This window comes from Vombatus ursinus, unplaced genomic scaffold (genome assembly GCF_900497805.2).
Source record: "Vombatus ursinus unplaced genomic scaffold, bare-nosed wombat genome assembly UNPS02014821.1, whole genome shotgun sequence".
Taxonomy (NCBI): domain Eukaryota; kingdom Metazoa; phylum Chordata; class Mammalia; order Diprotodontia; family Vombatidae; genus Vombatus; species Vombatus ursinus.
The window spans coordinates 26,672,703-26,693,136 of NW_020954599.1; the positions used below are offsets into that span (position 1 = coordinate 26,672,703).

Genomic DNA, 20,434 nt, shown 5'->3' on the forward strand with positions numbered 1-20,434 from the left:
CCAAAGAACAAAATTCTGAAGACATGAAGAAAAAGCTTTAATGACTAAAAAAGTATTCATTTTCTGCAGTGGATGAAGAGGAAAGTGATAAACTCAATTTAGAATTAAATTTTATTTTAATTAACATTGTTTTGCTCCTTGCAATCCCATAGGAATATGTGTTTGTATATTTAATTTGTTTATAATTAACAAGGGCTTTTTCTTCTTTACCATCCCATGAGGAAAATTTTATCTATTTATCTATCCATCTATGTGTGTGTACATACGTGTGTATGTGTGTGTATGACCATATATTCAGGCTATATGTATGTATATACACACGTGTATATGTGCATGCATAAATACATATCTATGTGTATACACATACACACATTTATAAATATGCACATATACATGTATTTTCCCCAGGTATGATAAAAAGGAAAAACATATATCTTAATTTAAAAACCCATATGCACATGTACACACATAGATAAGTTAGTGCATACAAACATATGTATGTATATATAAAATTTGTAAACACACACACACACACACACACACACACACATGCAAAACAATGAAGCCAAACTTAAAAGGAAAGCAGGAAATTTGAAAAATACAGGAACTTTCTCTAATAAAGGTCTTATTTTTTCAAAATATTAAGACAATTGAGTCAAATTCATAAAAATAAGATCTATTCCTCAACTGATAAATGGCCAGAGGATATGAAGTTAGTTTTCAGAAGAAGAAATCAAAGTTATCAACAGTCACATAAAAATGCTCTGAATCACTAATAATTAGAGAAATGCAAATTAAGACAACTCTGAGGTACCACCTTCCACCTATCAGATTGGCTAACATGACAGAAACGTGACAAATGCTGGAAGGGATGGGGGGAAATAGGGACACTAATGCACTGTTGGTGGATCTGTGAACTGATACAACCATTCTGGAGAACAAACTATGAACAAAGGTCTATAAAACTGTGCTAAAGTGTTATTAAAACCTCTGACTCAGCATTATTGCTACTGGATGAGTATCCCAAAGGGATCAACGAAAAAAGATGATGACCCATATGTACAAAAATATTTATAGTAGTTCTTTTTGTGGTGGCATACAATTGGAAATTGAGGGAATAAGGGGGCCTTCTATTGCAATAGTGAAGGTAGAAGTTGGGAAGGGTTTATGGGGAAAGAAAATGAGTTTGTTTTGTACGTGTGGGGTTTAAGATAGCTCATGGATATCCAATCTGAGATGTCTAAATATCCATTGATGTTGCAAGACTGGAAGACAGCAAAGAGGTAATAGAAACATGATTCTTGTGGTTTATGATTTGTAAAGTATTTTGGAATTTGGAGGCTAGATTTTTTTTATTTTTAAATTATTTATTTTGTTATTATTGTTGTTGTTTTAAAAAAAAGCTGGGATAATTTACTTCTTGTCCTGCAGTTTTCATTTATAAATTCTTGAAGTATAATGCCGAAAAAAAACAGGCTTTTAAAAAGCCCATTGTGATTCAAATTGAGCTACTTAACTAAGCCTTTAAACCCAAATCACCCTGGCATTCATTGAATGAACAATAATACCCCCAGGCCAAACCTCCTTTGCTCATTGTTTAGGCTTTGATGGCTTTGAATGAGTGTAAATAGCAATTGTTGTCTCTTCTAGCCAGAAACTATGAGGGTCTTCCTCTCCAAGATTGATACTTTTTTATAGTAAACTAGGTCATTTTTTGTCTCAATTCTTACCTAGCCATCAGCATGAAATGGATGTTGCTTCAGACAAACTCAGACTCAACAAAGACCATAATTTTGAAAGGCCAGTGTCACCCACTGCATCCTGGGTCATCATCAGTTACCTCGACTTTTGTCCTGCAAATGAATCACAATGACTGTGGAGGAGAGAGTGATGCTGACAACTTGGTACAACTCTGTGTCACTCTCACGGTCAAGTCAAGACAACACTCTCATGATGTCATTAGTCCTGTTCAAGACAGAAGGATGAACAACAAGACACAATTATATGCTTGTTTTATTGGTTTGCTATGTTCATTTTACTGTTTTATATAATGTTCATGCTCTATCAATGTCTGTTGTTTTGTGTATACATAATTGCTTATTGATAAATATTTTATATATAAACTAATAAGTATTGATATGGTTGCAGCTAAACTTACCCCTTGATAACAAAACTTTGTTTTGTTAGCTACTCATGCTTATTACTTTTGCTTGATTGTTGTATCCTATGGAGATGCATGTACTTCTGAAATTTGCATGTGTTATATCCTGTGTATAGTTAGGCATGTTGTCACTGTAGTATCCTTATAGGTGCAGTACATATCAGATAGTACATATCTACTTCATGCATTGTTAATGTACTTTTTTTTTAAGTTTCAATATCTCATACTGAAGGTTGGTTGCATGTGATTCTAGGAAAAACTTTGTTTTAAAGCAATATTTGTGTTTTGGCCCAGAGGAGGAATAAAACCCTTGTCCCAATAGCTATTGCTATGACTCTGTACTTATTAGTGGAGATGCAGGCCCTGCCCTCCCTGAGGGGTGGGGCAGATTTGGTGAGAGGCAAGAACTTCAGTTATCAGTCTATTCCACCTTTGAGGATTCTTCAAGCAGGAGTTCCCATTAGTGACTCTCCAAGCAAGAGTCAACTTTGAGCATTGAATTAGCTTCCAACTTCTAGAGAAAAGAGGAAAAAGGCCAACTCCACTTCAGGTTGCTGAAAAAAAAAGACTCTTGAAAGACATGAATGAAATTAGATATCTCAATCATGTCTCTAAGCCTACTTGTTACATTAGAGACTACAGGATGTTTTTCTCTTGGGTGAGATCCAGGACTCTTCACTTGGTTGAGGTGAGTTACCTCACTCTTAATGGGAGAGTTCCTTTCCTCTGTATTGTCTAGTATGTATTCTTCTATGCATACCATCTCTCACTTAAGTTTTGCTATAATTTAAATGAGTTCTCTTGCCTAAAAACTAAAATAAAATATTTATTGGACAGTCTACATATACAATTGTTTGATACACAATATTAAGAGATCTGAAGAAAGCCTGAAACATTTTCCCTATACCTGTTGATATCTTATAGAAGGACTTGGTCGAGTCGGAGAAAAAGAAAGCATGAATGGGTTGCCATATGAACTGTTATTAGAAAGTTTTACATCAATGAGATCATAAATAAATGGAAACATATTGAAATTATCCTTTTTTTTTCATTTGTTGTTGTTGCCTTTGTTATCCTTATTCTTGTCACACACACACACACACACACACACACACACACACACACACACACAGGCATATGCAAGATGCTTTGGAGAATTGAGAGACAGTAAATACATAGGTCTGCCTTGACCCTATTGTAATTGTCAAGATGAGATATGACCATCTTCAACTAAGTTAGATGCAGAAAGACTAGAAAGGAGAAGAATTTCAGAGAGGTGATTGAAAAATCTTGGCAGGTATGATCTATCAGCCTTGGGAAAGACACCTAACTTATATGTATCAGTTCGACCAGATCATCCAAAAGGTCAATTCCAGCTCTAAAGTAATGATCTTATGGTCCTATGATTTCAATGGATGTCTATAGTGAGAAAAGTGATCAACATTTCAAGCTACAATAACTGGATGAATTGTGCTTCCATTAATAGAAAGAAATAATTACTTCACTGTAGAAGGAAAAAGTTAGTTTGGTGTTTACCAAATGTGAGGTATCAATGATACATTCAAGTATAATTGTCTAAGTAATACTTGGAAATGTAAAATTGGAGCTTGTTGGAGAAGTAGTAGCTAGATACCAATATTTGGGAATCATCCACATAAAGTTAATAAGTAAAACAATTGAACAGAATGAGATCACTGTTGGAGCTGAGGGAGATTATGCTTCATAATCAAAATTTTTGTTGATTTTATGTTTTATTTTCTTTTTATGTAGTCTTTGATAATTGATGAGATAATTGATGAGATACAGGCCCCCACAAATTTCCCATAAGAAAATAATTCCATAGGTTGTGGAGGTCAATGAGACTTTCAAAATAACCTCATATAATGTCTTCATGATAGAGGAGAGAAAACAGAGACTCAGACATGGGAGCAGACTTGACCTAGATCACTTAAGAAATGAGAAACAGAGTCAAAATTCAAGCCCATGCTATCTGAGTCAATTTCCTGTTCTTTTTCCACACCACAATATTAGTCCTTTTGTAGAGTTATTTTTAATCAATCTAATGACCGAAATGGTTGATGGATGCTTACTTGTTTTTGTTTTTTCTTGTTTAGATGCCCATATGACATGACATAATCAGGAGAATACTAGATCTAAGCTGAATAGATCTGGTTTCGAACCTTGGTTTATTCTCTGTATTCCTGAAGCAAATAATTTCATCTCTCTGGGTTCTAGCATCCTCATTTGTAAAATGAAGAATTGGACTAGATTAGTTCCATGATACATTTTGTTTTAAAATCTTATGTTGTGATTAAATTGTGGTCAATTGGTATTGTGATAAAAGACAAAATCTGTTTGATCCAAATCCTTCTGTGTTAACCACATGGTAGCAATTGTTATTAGATCCTGACTATTTGACTTTTGATTCAAAGAAATGACCTTGAATTAGCCTAACACATTTAAAAAAATCTAATTCATAGGTCACTGATTCAGAGATCATGAGTGAGAAAAATGAAGAAAACTCATTAGTAGTCTTTGTTTACTAAGGGTTTAATTTCACATTGGAATGATCTAAAAAAAAAAAAAAAACCTGAATTTTATAATTACATCAAGGCAATTTTCAGAGAAATTACAAATAAATGTGTTATGCCAGTAGAGATAAATCCAGAAGGGAGAACAAAAATAAAATTGTGCTTTAACATAGTTTTCAAAATGCTTTCATATCTGATATGACATCTGACCCTCATGAGTTCCTACAGACTTATAAGTCATGAAATTATCCCTATTTTATAGATAAGTAAACTGATCTCAGAACAATTAAATGACTAAAATTAGATCATATAGCCAAAAGTTTCATGTCCAAGATGGGGAGCCAGGTCTCTGAGTTCAATTCCTTTTGTATTACATTATGTTGTTTAGAATGTCTTTGTTATGTGCTTATCAAACTGTACTTTTATAAGCATAGAAGAAATTATGGGTCTAGCATCACTAAATTACTTTTCTTTTTCAAGGAAGGGCATAATGAAGAAAGTGAAGTTGGAATATAGATGAAAGTAAACGTTAGTGGTATTCATGCCATCAAGCAAAAGATGCATTAAAAATATGAAAGAAAAGTAAAGGTAATCAAAAAGAAAAGCATGTGTCCAACATAAGTTAAAAAAAAAGTGGAAAAGTAGAAGTACTGCCATATGAAGGTAATACAGCCATGAGAATACTAAAAGTAAAATTATTTAGTGAAGACAAATCTTAAGAGATTACAAAGGAAAAAGAAGTCTTTTTTTTAAATAAATGAACTAACTTTTCCCCATCTTTACAGTCTCCTCCCACTCCAGTCTCCACTGTCTCAGGCTCTATTTTGTCTGTTTCATGAAAGAAGAATGATTAGAAGCTGCTCCAGACTGAGTGCTTCTTGAATATTGGCAATTTTCTTTTTATGAGGAAGGGGAATTAGACGCATTAAATTGGACATTTGTGCAGTGTCTTCAATGATCACACACTGCTCACAATTGTAGAAGGTTTCTCTTTAGAATCTCTTGATTATGTTCTGGGATAGTGAGTCATGGAACATTAAAGACATCAGTAGAATCAAAATGACACCTACTGTAAAGAGCAATGGGAGACACATAAAGCATAACCAAAGATCATAGGATTAGAGTTGGAAGAGACTTTAGGCTTACAGAGTTAATTTTTCATTATGAGGAAAGTCAAACACAAGAAGGATAAATGACTTTCCCAGGGCATACAGTGGTGTCTGAGGCATGATTTGAACACAGGTCTTCTTGAATCCAAGTCCTATCCACTATGACATGTTGTCTCTTTGGGCTTGGTATCTTGCAAGAATGAGAGGAAAATGATGACCATTCCAAGTTTTACATTGGTAATTGTGAAATATTAAAAGAACCAAAGGTCCCACAGTTGATAATTTATTGAATATTTGTAGAATGACGCAAGGATGGGGTCATTATTTCAGAACAGGGTTCTGTTTTGTTAAATGGAACATTTTCAAGACAGGTGCCAATAATAGAAATATTCCTCAAGAGAAAGAGGAAATACTGTCTAGACTCAAGATTGTGTTAATGTGGGGGAGCAATAAATTAGACCTGGTTAATGATAAAAGTTTAAGAGCAGATGGGAATACATTTAAGAATGGTGGTAGAAATAATGAGAGAGATGAAAAATTGCTCAGGAAATGTGTTTGAAACACTTTCCAAAGTAAAATCAGTTGATTGCCTATATTTCCAGGGGAAGTCAAAGAAACTTTTAGAAAATTTCCAAGCTTTTATCTTATCCCTAAATTTGTAGTAAAAGACTTTTAAAAAGGCTTTGAATATACACTTTCCTTGTTTCTCTAATTCTAACAAGGAAAGGGCGGCAGTGTGGTACAATGGACTGATTATTGACTGTTGGGGGATTAAATCCTACTCCTCATACTTATGATTTGTGTAACCTTGGGCAAAATCACTTAATATTTCTTTGCTTCATATGTTAAATGTGTGTGTTATATTAGATCTTCTCTCAGATTGCTTCCAGCCCTAGATCTATGATTCAGCAACTACACACTTAGCTTAAGACCATTTTTAAGCTTCTGAGGGTTTAGCAGATATTTATTCGGTAATAGTGTGGGAAAGTTCATCTCTACGTAAACAGGTTAAACCATGCAATTACAGGATTCTGCATAGGTGGGGGTAGGGCTATGAAGATAGCAGCCCATAGGATTTAGCCAGAATTCATTTGAAAAACTTTGAACTGCTTTATATATACAATGAAATTATAATACCTTTATTTCTTTTGTCTTGACATTTCTCTACTAAACATTCATTTTACAGTGGAAATATTTCTATCCCAAATATTTCAGTCTTAAATACATATTTTCAAGGCCTCAAAGTGAAAAATTGTTTATTAATTATTATTGGAAAACTGTTTTAACTATTTATCCATATGTTCAGTGTATACACTTCTGTTGAATATATATTTTGTCTTTTACATTTTTAATTTTAATTCTACAAATCTTATTGGTGATTCATGTGAATTTTCTAATCTATCAATTTGTAATTGGTATGTTAAACAGTTAAGCTCCAGAAATATGTTATGTCTTATTCACATGATACTAATAGACAATGGCTGAATTTATTTTGATCTGGAGCTCCATATATTTTAAGATACATATTTTTTCTTGGAATCTTTTTAGGTCCTCATGCTTTTTGATGGGCAGTTATCTTTCCATCTGCAATTCCATTCTAGCTGTCCACTGACAAGTTCCAACACTTTAATCCTTTGGTTCCTTCTTCATTTGTAGATACCAGAAGTCATACAAAGCAGTCTACCCCAGAACTTATTTTAGTTCTGCTATCCTTATTCCCTACACCTACAACTCTGGATTGCTAAGCCTGTTTTTGCCATTGTAAGTTGGGTTAGTGTGTCCAGATGTTTCTGTCATCACTTTCTTTACTGTACTAAATATTCTACATTTGATCTGGTCTCAGGCCAAATGAAACAATGAGAGATTTACAATACAAGAGAGTCTCCATCCCTTCCACTTTATTCAACTCTGTCAGAAAGCAAGGTATATGATACTATTTGGAGGAGTTGTAAACTATTTTTATATGATATCTTCCAAGATGTTAAATATAAATATTGGATCTTTTTCACCCACTTTTAGTGACAGTTGATTGGGAAATGATGTGGTACAGCAAGGGTTGAACCAGAACGTATTGGAGAATTAAACTAGAATTTGTTTCAAAATGAAAATTGGAGGGTAAGAAAAAACTGGGGTAAAAATCTAGTAGTCATCTTCTTTTCAAATCTAAATGTTATGTAGAGTGATAATTTATTCTTCAGTAGATGTTCTTAACTTTTTTTTTTTAGGTCAATCTAGTGAAATCTATTGACACCTTCTCAGAATAACATTTTTTAAATTTTATTCATAATTTATAGAAATGCTATATTTCAACTGAGGCTAGTGAAACTACAGATTTCTTTTTTCCAGTCCAAGTTCCTAAAACACCTGAATCTATCATGCATCAAAAATAAAGAACCTCTGTTATTAGTCATAAAAATGTAAATCATTACTTGATTTCTGTTACTTGCTAATAACTATATAAAGATGAAGTACTTTCACTGTGCCAAACTGTGAAGTTCAAAACATTGTATAAAATAAATGAATAAGCTAATGAATTAATAAATCAGTAAGTACATCACTTTAAAAATATATATAAATATATGAACTTCCCAATAGAATGGAAGTTCCTAGAAGACTGGGACAATTTTTCATTTTCTCTGACTTTCTCTGAACTAGCATGGTGTTTTACCTATAGTAGACAAATAACCAACACTTGCTGAAGTGAATAAATTTTGATAACCTCAAATGGATCAGTTCCCTTTAAAAAAAAACAAATTCTAGATGTAAAATTCTCTATTTTAAAATAAATTCTTTTCCATTTGTTTATTAGTAGCTATAATTTTAGAAGTTTTTTTCCCCTGAAAATGATTGATCATAGACCTTTAAAATAAATAAGTGGCTTAATTACAAACACTTTATTGGTACTGAGAAGTGTGTCGATGGAGGCAAAAAGGGAGCTCCAAGGGCATTGTTAAACTTTCTACATATCACCTCCTTTACCCTCCTCCTCAAAAAAAAAAAAATAGCAATGAAGGAAGTAGACCCTTCATTTTCACTGTCAAAGGAAAATTCTGACAAATGAATATCACTGATACTCTTAAAGATCCTACACATGAGTCTGAATAGGTAGAGCAGATACTTAAATGGATACTTCAATAACAGTCTGCCTTCTTTAATAAAAACATTCCTATAAACTCTAAAGTACTTAATATCTGTAAGCCCATGATTGATTCTTCATCCTGTGTAAAGAATATTTAAAATATCATCCCTATGTAGTATTCTCATTTGTATAAAACTAATAAATTTTAACCTGTTAGAAAATATTTTATTTTATTTTTACCAATTATATATAAAAATTATTAATATTCATTTAATTTTTTTTGAGTTCCAAATTTCCTCCCGTCCTCTCTCACACAAACCCCCCAAGATGTAAGCAATTCAATATGGGTTACATATATGCAATTATGTAAAACATATTTCCATATTAGTCACATTGTGAAAGAAGAAACAGAACAAAAGAAAAAATAAACAAAAAAGTGAAAAATATCATGCTTCAATCTGCATTCATACTCCATCAGTTCTTTCTCTTCATGTGGATATCATTTTTCATCATGAGACCTTTGTTTTGTTTTTGTGAGGCAATTGGGATTAAGTGACTTGCCCAGGGTCACACAGCTAGTGAGCTTATATGTCTGAGGCCAGATTTGAACTCAGTCCTCCTGACTGTAGAGACAGTACTCTATCCACTACACCACCTAGCTACCTCATCATGAGACCTTTGGAACTATCTTGGATCATTCTATTGCTGAGAATAACTCATTCAGAATTGATCATTGTACAATATTGTTATTACTCCATACAACGTCTCCTGATTCCACTGACTTCACTTTGCATCAGTTGATGTAAGTCTTTCCAGATTTAAAAAAAATGTTTTACTTTTGATAGGCTGTGTAAGGTCAATGGTAGGGGGAGGTATAAGAATTGCCAAAACTTTATTGGCTGGACAGGTATGGTGGTATGTGCTGTAATCATTCATACTGGGCAGGTGGAAGATGGTGGATCATTTGAGCTCGAGATTTCTCACTCGTAGCATGATAAAGAAATCTAGTGTCCACATAATTTCCAGCACCAATTTAGTAAAGCCCCTGCAGGGGAGGGGGATATTCCACTAGGCTTATTAAAAAGGGATAAATTTGCCGAGACTGGAAATTAAGCAGTTCAAACTCACCTACTGATCAATAATGGTCTGTGAGTGACTACCACACTTCTAGGTTGAATGAAGTCTCAGAAACAAAACAAAGAAATAACAATAACAGTAAAAGCTATATTGATTGAGACGTCCTTTATAGCAATGGTGATTAACATGGAGTTGATGAATTTTTTAAAACATATTTTGAAATTTTATAATTCATATGTACTATAATCCTATACAATTTGTTTTATGAATTTGAAAAAAATATTATTCTGAGAAAAGGGTCCATAAACTTTACCAGACACACAAAAAATGGTTAACAACTTCTGCTTTAATGATTCTGGTGCTTCCCGGGAAAGGTGATTCATTAAGATTTTATTCATTTATAACTGCCCTGAAATTAAAATTATCTATCCCATTTCACTGGGACTATGAACTACCTTTCTTGGTTCAGTGATTCAATATATTTTGGAGCTATAGTCATCTCATCACAAAAGACCAGGTTTGGATAGGCTTAGAAATGGATCCACTTTGACCTGAATGGTTTGGGTGAAGACATGTTAGCAAAGGAGAGAAGCAAAGATAAGGCTTTGAAAGTTGCTGCAACTTCCATCTCCATTTTTGGAGTTAGGCTGTCAATTTGATGCTTCTCTAAATTTTCTTCAGAAAAAGGAACTTTGTTAGTTTGCCTTGTTGCTGCTTTTTTTGGGGGGGGGTGGGGGACAAGGGGAAGTAGATGGAAGTAGATAGAGTCCCCTACTTGAATTTCTAAAGACTAAGGTTCAAAACTTCCTTCTGGCACTTATTAGCTACTGAGGCCTGGAAGTGGGGCTTACTGTGGGGAGAGAAGAGGAATAGATGAAGCCACATTGTTAGATTCCTCAAACACACACACTCCTATGTGACCTGTCAACATGGGGGGGTGACATGACCAGGCTGGAAAGCTGGTGTATGTGATGCACAACTCAGAATACCCTCTAAGCTGCTTTGCCCTCTTTGAGAACAGCCACTGTCTCATTGCCAACACAAACTTTGATGTGCACATGGTGAAGCTCAAGGACTTTTTTCCAAAATGCCAAGGCCAACAAGATTGAGACCTGTGGCACCCACTACCAGTACTGTGACCTCCTTGTGAAAGTGGGCACTGTCACTATCTCCATGCAGGTGGAGTATGGCCCATGTATGGTGGCTAGTGACTACTAGAACCTGTTCTTGGAGTTCCTGCAGAGTTTCCTGGGCAGCCACAATCCAGGGATACCAGCACTGTATACCCACAGAGATGATGGGTATACAGCCCTGCTGACACCATGGTCCAGTATGTGGAACTCTTCAAGAAGATTTGAAAATGGCAACAGGTGCCTGTGGCTGGGATCCTTAGTGAGTGGAGAGCTGCTGAGTGATTGGTGTTGCCAGGGTGACTCCACAGGAGATGAAGGTGCTTCATCCCAGCCCCTGACCTCTGAAACCCAAGACAGAAAGGCCAGGTTCTTGTCTTCCTTTGAATGTACTCCTCCTATGGGACTTTGTACTCTCCCCATGAGCACTCTCACATGCACACACTTCCCGTGTACAGTGGTCTTAGGATGAGCCTTGATCCTTTTGACCTATACTTGGGGGAAAGGAACTATGGATGATGAAGTTGGAGCTTTTCCCTCATCTTTCCAGAAGACAGGCCAGGGGGTGGTATCCTTGGCTTGGCTTGGCAACTGCCATTGGCCTCCTGTTCTCTCTGGCTGCTATGGCCTTGGCCCAGTTCTCTATTTGGATGGGCTGCTTTTATGCTCTGATCATTCTGTAATAAAAGTTTGTTCCTTTGGTATAAAAATAAAATAAAATAAAATAAGAAAAAAATGTTGCCTATTATGATTATTGTTCTTTTCTCCAAAATTCTGGAAGTGAATTGAGCTATGTAACATTTGTAACATTAGAGTGCATGTCTAAGGGCATAGAAAGTTAATGTGATTTCTAATGTTAGGAGAAAACAACTCTCTAAGGGCAAGCATATGGTCATTGATTTAGAGCCAGAAAGACTTTTAAAAAGATAATCAAGTCCCTTCATTTGATAGACACAGAAACTGAGTCACAAAGAGGTTACATCTTGTCCAGTTTGTCCACATAGTTAATATGCATATGAGGCAGAATATAAACTCAGATATTCCTCTCCTATCTACTGCACCACCTACATACTTTTTGATAATGCCTTTTGTTTTGCCTTTATTTGCATTCTCAGAGCTTAACAATGCCTGTCAGAAGGTATGCAATTAATTGCTTCATTTTTTGTTGTTGTTGTTTTGAAGAAGACCTATGACATCACAGGGTGTCTTGACTTATGCATGAGTTCCATTTAAGTGAGGCCAAATTACCTCATTCTCATCAAATTACCTCACTCTCTCTTCCAGAGTCATTGAAATCCGGTAGCAGTATAAGTCAGGATGACTGGTGATGATCTAGGATGCAGTGGATGATGACCTTGTCATCTTCAATGGCTGACCAAGACTGCTGCACTTTTTATGGATGCTTATCTACCTTTGGTGTCCACTTTTCATCTAACTCTTACCTGTGTCTTCAAGAAGCTGTGGTATGTGCAGCATCCAAAACCCAGTAAAATCACTTCAGCAGATGAGCTAAACCAGGTTGAGGACAACCAACAGGCCTTAAAGCTGTCGGAGAGTTAGGAGAATGTCTACTCCACACATGTGAAGACTTCTCCTAGTGGAATGGGTTAATGAGAATGCAATTAATAAAATCTAATTGACTGTTTTATTGGCTGGATCATTCCTTTTAGACTCTCTACCTTTTTTGACTATAAGCCCCTTGAAAGCAAAGACTATCTTGTACTTTTCTTTATATTCTTAGCTTTTAGCACTCTGCAGGTAGTGTGATACGGTGGATAGATGGTCAATCCTGATATTGGGAAGAATTTAGATTTAAGCTCTGCCTCTGACACCTATTTTTGATGTACTATGAGTAAGTCATTTCATCTTTCAGTGCCCTGAGCAATTCTCTAAGAGTATAAATTGCAGTAATTTATTGGATATTGTGTTATTGGAGAGAGTTTCTGAATCAGGAATTTCCACATGACTGAATCAGCTTTGGACACCTTATTATATACCTTGTATATAATACCTTGTATACCTTCTCCCCTTATTAAAAATGTCATAAAAGATTTCATTTTCAATTCAAGGTGTGAACATGAAGGAGATTTCACTGAGAGTATCAGGATTACTGTTTTATTGACAAAGCCACAATTTAAACATAATAGAAATATGACAATTATTAAAAACAAACAACTTGTAGCACCCCTGTTTTTCAGTTCGAGGAACATTTTTTTCTGTTTCTTTCAAGAATAGTTATGTATAGAATATTACCTAGGTGTGGCCAGTTATATTTAAATATTCAGTCCCTGTTCCATTTACAGCTAAGCTTTCAAGTAACTAACCAAGCATCATCTAATCTTAAAGGAAAAAAAAAACACCTTGAAGCTTTACTTTTCTATTTCAGAGAAATGTAGAAACTCAGAAATCACTTTGGCACAGAAAGTATTTTGCTCATTAATAGAAAATGTTTGATTCATTGCACACCAAGGACACTTTGTGTTCCACACATCAACTACAGCTCTTTTTGATGGAAGGAGAGTTTCATGTTGAGATGCTCCTTATGATGAAGTATGACTGCTACCATAAGGAACAGTTTATCTACCTTAGGGAGAATTAAGATCTCTGGACTATTATTTCAGGTAGATGATAGGTCTTGTAGGAGGCAGTGTTGGAAAATGTGTCTTATTGAATTCTTGAAAACAATATTATTCAAACCTCAGTAGATTCTTCTGAAACATTGCTTTTGGTGTTCGTTGAAGGAGCTTGGGACATGTTTAGAATAGCTGAGGCTAGACAGTTTCTTGAATGTAGATCATTAATCATTAAAAACAAATACTGAATAAAAGGAAAAAATCTGGAAAACACCTAATGTCTGGAACAAAGTTAAAAACAAAGATTCATGTTAACAAATCCTGTTTTTCCAACAAAAACATGAATTACTTCATTTCCACTTATGGAAAGTATGAAGGATTAAGATTATTTTGTTGCCACATAGTTGAAATTCTACTTTTAATGGTTGTTTGATTTGCATGTTAATAGCTAATAAGATAGGGCAACAAATTTTATTTTTCAGGATAATATTGTTGTTAGAGTGGCATATTCACAAATTAAATCATTAGAAAGAAAATTTGCCTATCAGTGACCTTTTCCAGGCAATGTCTATGATTTTTATTTGAATTTCTTTTATTTGAATATTTTAAATACATTTACATTTGCATTTTAATCCCCTAATCAGTTGCTTGGACAAAGAAAAAAAAATCTTGCCTTGTCTTTACTCCTCTACCCTCAACTACCTCCTAGGTTTTCCTGATGCCAAGAATCATAGAATAATAATGATGGAATGGGCCTTGGAGTTCATTCAGTCAAACCATCTCATTTTGGGGCTAAACCTAAAGCCTAGTTTGATTCTGTTCTTTAAGTGAGCAATACTGAGGTAGCAAATGTTACAGCCTGAAGTTGGGTATGGGAGGAAAAATATATTTTCTCATATGCCTTCTTGTCAGTTGGAATCTCGGGTTTTACCTGTCAATCCTGCCTAAACTTAATACTTTCATTCAAGTACAAATCATGAAAACTAGAAATCAAAGTTCAGGATCCTATCCCCCCCCCAAAAAAAAGCACAACAAAGTCTCACATACCTTGTATGTGTTACTAATTTGTAATAAATGAATTAATCAGTTCAGAAAATCTTTAAAGAATTGTATTTCAAATAAAGGAGAGCATAGTTCATATGTTTTATAGGTTTTTTTATGAAATAAATAACAAGGATCTGTGATTTTTAAAATTTCCAATTACAACACACACACACACACACACACACACACCCCTTCAAGCCACTCAAGTGGCTTTTATATGTATCTTCTAAGTGTGTTCCCTGGTAATATATATTCCCTTTATGCATGTTCTCTCCATTCCTAATTCTAGGTTATGCATGTTCTCTGTGTGTATGCTTGCCAGAATATAACAACAACAACAGCAACAACAGTATAGAACTTACTATAGGCAAGGCATTGTGCTAAGCACTTAACAATTATCTTCATAACAATCCCAAGAAGTTTGACTGTGCTTATATGCCCTTAGTGGTGGAATATAGAATCTTCTTTTATCCCAATTTATAATATTGTTTTTATTAAATGTGTTTTCTTTGAAATAACCTTTTCTGATTATAGAAGCTTCACAAACTCTGGTTTGAAGTAGGTGCTGACTAACAGAGTACTTCAAACCTCAGGCAATTTTCTGGTACCTTATATACTATTCTATGAGTGAGCCTCTGGTTCCTATACATACCAGCATGTTGAAAATTTGTTTTTTTTTAACAGTCACCATGTATTCACATTAGTCTTTTTTATAGCCTCTTCTTTTTCCCATTCATGAAATGTTTTCTTTTATTTTCCTTCAGAATTGTGTTCTTTAATGCATCTCGTTCCCTTGTGTTGACCTCCTTTATAGAATTTTATGGGAAGAGATTGTACCTATTTTTCTTCAAAGTTTTGAAATCTTTTTCTCCTAAATAAGGTAGGTAACTTGGTAGATATAGAGGTGATAGGGCACTTTGTTTACTGTATTCTAGGCACTGTGCTAAGTCCTGGGTATGCAAAAACAAGAAAACAAGACATTTTTTCACCTTAAAGAGCTTATATTCTCATGGAAAGATAAAACCTAAAGAGGAGCTGGAAAGCAAGGGTGGGCAGAACTCTCTCTCAGAGTTCAAGACAATTGTTGTAAATGTGCAGCAGATACAAAAGTGAATAGGAAGGGAAGTGGGCAGCAAGGCTGGGGGTCCTGAAGATATGATGGTTGTGAGCAAGAATTCACCAGTCAGCAAGGATCTGTCAGCGCAATGTCATCCTTTGGCCCTAGGCTGGCAAGGCACCTAGTCTGGAGGTGGGGCAGAACCAAGTGTGAGCAGAAAGTGAATTGGTAAGCCTGGTTTTCTCTCCTTTATGGCAAATTCTGACAAGGAGTGACCATTTGTCTTCAAAGTTCAATAGTTTCCACTGCAACAATGAGCTTTTCCTTGTTGATGAAAATCATATCCTGAGAAACCTTTCCTCCCATGTTTCCTCCACATTTTAAAGAATAAAATTAATGGGTATCCAGAAATGTGAAGTACCTCATCAGTCACATATCATAATGCTGTCAATGTTTTGTGATCTATTTCCCTAAGATCTCCTTTTCTCCTTTGATTCAGGTGGTCCATGACAAAAACTGATTGTGATTCTCATATCTGTTCCTGTCTCTGTTGTTCTTCGACCAAATGTTCTCTGCTATGTTTTTTTTTGGTTAATCAGTTTGCCCACATAAGTCTATCTTTATAATATGTATTGCTACTTTTCCCTTCTACTCTTTATTCCTTTATCTGTCCTTCATTTTTAACAAACATTCATGAGCCTTATATCACCAAATTTCAGTGCGAACTATAATGTCAAATTTGAATAGTTATGTTAAGATCTCTATTTCAACTTTCCTATATTCATACAATGTGTTATTGTGGAAGGGAATTTAATACCATGAGTTGTATCACTGTTTCTTTCCTTTGAATTTGTCACTTGTGAGTTTCTGGTTTTCTCTACCAGTGTGCTTCTTCTAAAATACCATTTTCTACCTTATTTAGTTCTCAGGTTAAAATATCTTTGATTAGATTTGCAAGATTTAGGCAAATGCATTCTGGATTAGTCTTACTAAATCTAATCCAGCCTTGTACATTGTATGCAATGCATATATTTTAAACCATAGTCCATAAATGTAAATCTCATGATCATTCTCACAATCCAATCTAACGATTGTTTATAAAGTGCTTCTTGTTTGGAAGACACCCCTAGATGTTGCACAAACTTCTATTGTTGTATCTACTGATGCTGTATCCACTGCTATGGGTACATTACCAAGCAAAATAAACAAAAACATTCCCAGTACTCAAGTAGATTAAGGATAAAGATAATTTGAGGAGCAACAGTGCCTTGGCCACCCTTGGAGTCAGGGTTGTACTGTATGAGTGTATTGTATTGTAAACATGTATTGTAAGTTGTATTTTAGGAATTATATTGTAAGAGTGATGCGCTTATACCATGATCTTAACCAGTTGTACCAGCTTACATGAGCCTTTTTCTATGAAGTCTATGCCTTCATTTGGCAGCAATGATTGAAAAAAAGAAACAAACAAATGAAAAAAAAACTAGTCTTAGAGATTTAGACATGCCTAATATCTTCAATGTTGTGCCTAGGACTGTAATTTTCAGTGATGCCTAATTGATTCCTTTTGGCAATATAATGTGTGCTCATATTAATCATCAGAAGTGAATAGCAGTCTTCTAATGTCATAGGTTTTGGCAGGTTCTCTTTTATATCCTGGATACTTAACTTAGGAAAATAGAAGAATTATCCATTATTATTGTCTGTTTGAGAAATAGCTATCTCAGCAAATCTCAGCAGGAAATCTACTACCACCAAGATTTGTCTTTTCTTTCTGTGACCCTGACTCTGACTTCCTGACCCTGACTGTGACCCTGATCTCTCACTGGGCAGCACCTGTGGATTGGTATGATTTCTTGGAGCATTAATAGCTGCTTCCTCCTCAATGAATTAGACCCATACTCTTCAGGAAAAACAAAACAAAAAACTTCATATCTATAGCTGAACTACAAATGCCCATTTTGTCTTTATTCTTTACTTTTCCTTGTGTCCTCTTTTCCTACCTTCTGGCCTTCTGACATAAATCTGGGTTCCACTACAGCTGTTAAAATCCTCTATCCTCCCTTTCATTTGACATTGTTGTCCTTCCTCCAGTTTATTTAATGAAAGCATTATTTCTCCCTGAAATTAATTATTGTATGAGAGAATTCTCTCCCAGGACAGCAGAGAAGAATTTCTTTAGTCCTCTTGGTGTCACTCTTGCAGTTATTGTGAAAGCCATTATTAATGGTGGTTTTTTTTTTTTTAGATATGTTGTTGATTAGACTAATTCACTATTATCCAGTCATCATTCTAATATAATGATATATAATGACTTTTCCATTACTGAGGATGTATCTGACTTTAATATGGAGTTATTTATTTCTGATGGTATCTATGGCATAACTGTAATTGCAACTGACCTCATAGGTTAACAAAACTTAGTACAAAGGCTATATGAAGCTAGTTCTTGAAATGGTAAGATGTAGTTGCATTTTAACAGTTCTTTTTTCACTATGATCATTCCTAAGATGTTAGTATCCTTTAGCCCAATTAATGATAATGAGAACGATAAAAATGCTTTGTAAGGTGTTGTTTCCAATTCTAATATATGTAGGGGAAAAGTAGCAATGTAAAACAATTCTGTTTATAATCAGTTGGTCATTCAACTCACATTTATTAATCACATGCTATATTCTAGGCACTGTACTAACTACTAAGGATACAAAATTAAAATAATTCCTTTCCTTGAGGAGTTCAGAATCTAATGGGAGAGACAACACCCAAACAGCCATGTACAGAGTAAATCTACATGGACCAAATCTTACAGGAATGTTTTGTTTTTCCTCAATAAGAGTAACATTACAGTTTTCTGTCATGTCGTATATTTTTAATAACTAAATCCTTATTTTACTTTTTTGTCAACCCTTACCTCAGACCATAATAGGAAAGTAGGTTTGCTTATCCATAGAGTTAACAGAGAATTTTAGCATTTAACACTACATGAATTTCTTTAGATGTATTTCTATTTTTTTCTCTTCTACATATAACTAAATAAAATTTATCTGTGAATTTGGCATAGGACATTATGTGGGGAAAAAAGTATCTGGCCAAAATTCCAACCTGACATCAGGTATGTTAGAAATACCACCAATCTGGATTCTTATTTTCCAAGTTTTATTTTGTTTATTTCATTGGTAAAAAAAATTCAAAATACAATCATGAGAATCAGAAGAAGATGTCTCATTCAAAAAAAGTCTCATAATCTTAGACTAGTTCAATGGAAGCTTCATTATTTCATGTTAAGTGTGTTTCTTATTTTTTTCTTTTTCTTTTTTTTTTTGTCTCACTTAATAAGCATGCCCTTTCTCTGTTCTTGCATTAGGGGAAGGAAGAAGCCTTATCTTGTGATGAGAAACTGAGTACATTCTAGTATATAATCTATAATTTTCCATCTGCATGTAAAAATTAGAATTTTGCCTCTTCAGCAAGATGCACAGATATAAACATTCCACATTTATCACATATTAAACACTGATGTCTCCTTGAATAAATGACATGATTAGGTAGCATAATTGCTAACAAAAGCTCTGACTCTGCAAGGGTACCACTGTGTAAACTGCTGTTTCTCTCTGCTATGACACTGTTCTGACAAGATGGTCTGACGATAAATTCCAGGACACGCTAGTTTTGTTTTGGTTTTTTTTTCCTCATAGTGTGCCATGCTCTAATGTAATCCTTGTCTATAGATGGCAGTAGTCCTTCTCAATTCTAGTGGCATGAGCTTGAAACCAGTTGATTGCAAATAGAAAGTGAATTTTTAAAGGTAGAATAAAACTCCCGAGGCTTTCCATGGGGGCTTTTGGGGTTTTATGAAGCATGTAAGCCCTTGTTGTTCAAAATGCTGGTGTGGATAAAGGCAGGTTCAAATTCCAGCCTGAAGTCTGAAGTGTCTTGCTCTGTCATCAGTTCTGTCTTGTGACAGCTTTCTGATATAGTCTTTCACTTTCTCATTCTTAATAACATCAAAATTGTAGCAAGAAAGAAATCACTAACCTTTTTTGTATGCATTGTGTGTTCCCATTGATTCCTGCCTTTATACATAATAATGTATAGATATATAATGTGTAATAATAGACGTATTAGTATCTTTCCTGATGCATATTTATCTGTGCATTTGTCATTGTTGTTGTTTGCCCTTCATTTTTGAAGAAGACCAATGATTTCACAGGGTGATAACTTGACTAGTGCATGACTTGGATTTAAGGGAGACAGAGTTGTACTCAGTCATCACCCTAACTCTCTCTTCCAGAGTCATTGAATACCAGTGGAAAGACAAAAGTCAAGACAAGTGGTGATGGCCCAGGATGCAATGGATGACATTGGCATCGTTGGTGTCTTACCAACTTCTAAGCTATCCACAGAGCCTGCCTCAGACACTTTCATGTCCATTGGAAAAAATTGTTTTCATCCACTCATTCCTCTGGGGTAGGTCTTCACATGCTTGGGGTAGACACCCCCTAACTCACCAACAGGTTTGAGGCCTGTCAGTTACCTTCAACCTGGCTTAGCACATATGCCAACCAGTTTTACTAGGATATGGCCACTGTACATAATCAGCCTCTTAGAGCCATGAATGAGAGTTGAGTGTCAAGTGGACACTCCATCAAAAGTGGATGAGCAGCCCTGAAAAA

General features: G+C 34.9%; 1 pseudogene; it reads left to right on the forward strand.

Moving 5' to 3' along the window:
- The first annotated feature begins 9,739 nt into the window (after positions 1-9,739).
- On the forward strand, positions 9,740-11,372 carry LOC114024396 (annotated as a pseudogene).
- The last annotated feature ends 9,062 nt before the right edge of the window (positions 11,373-20,434 follow it).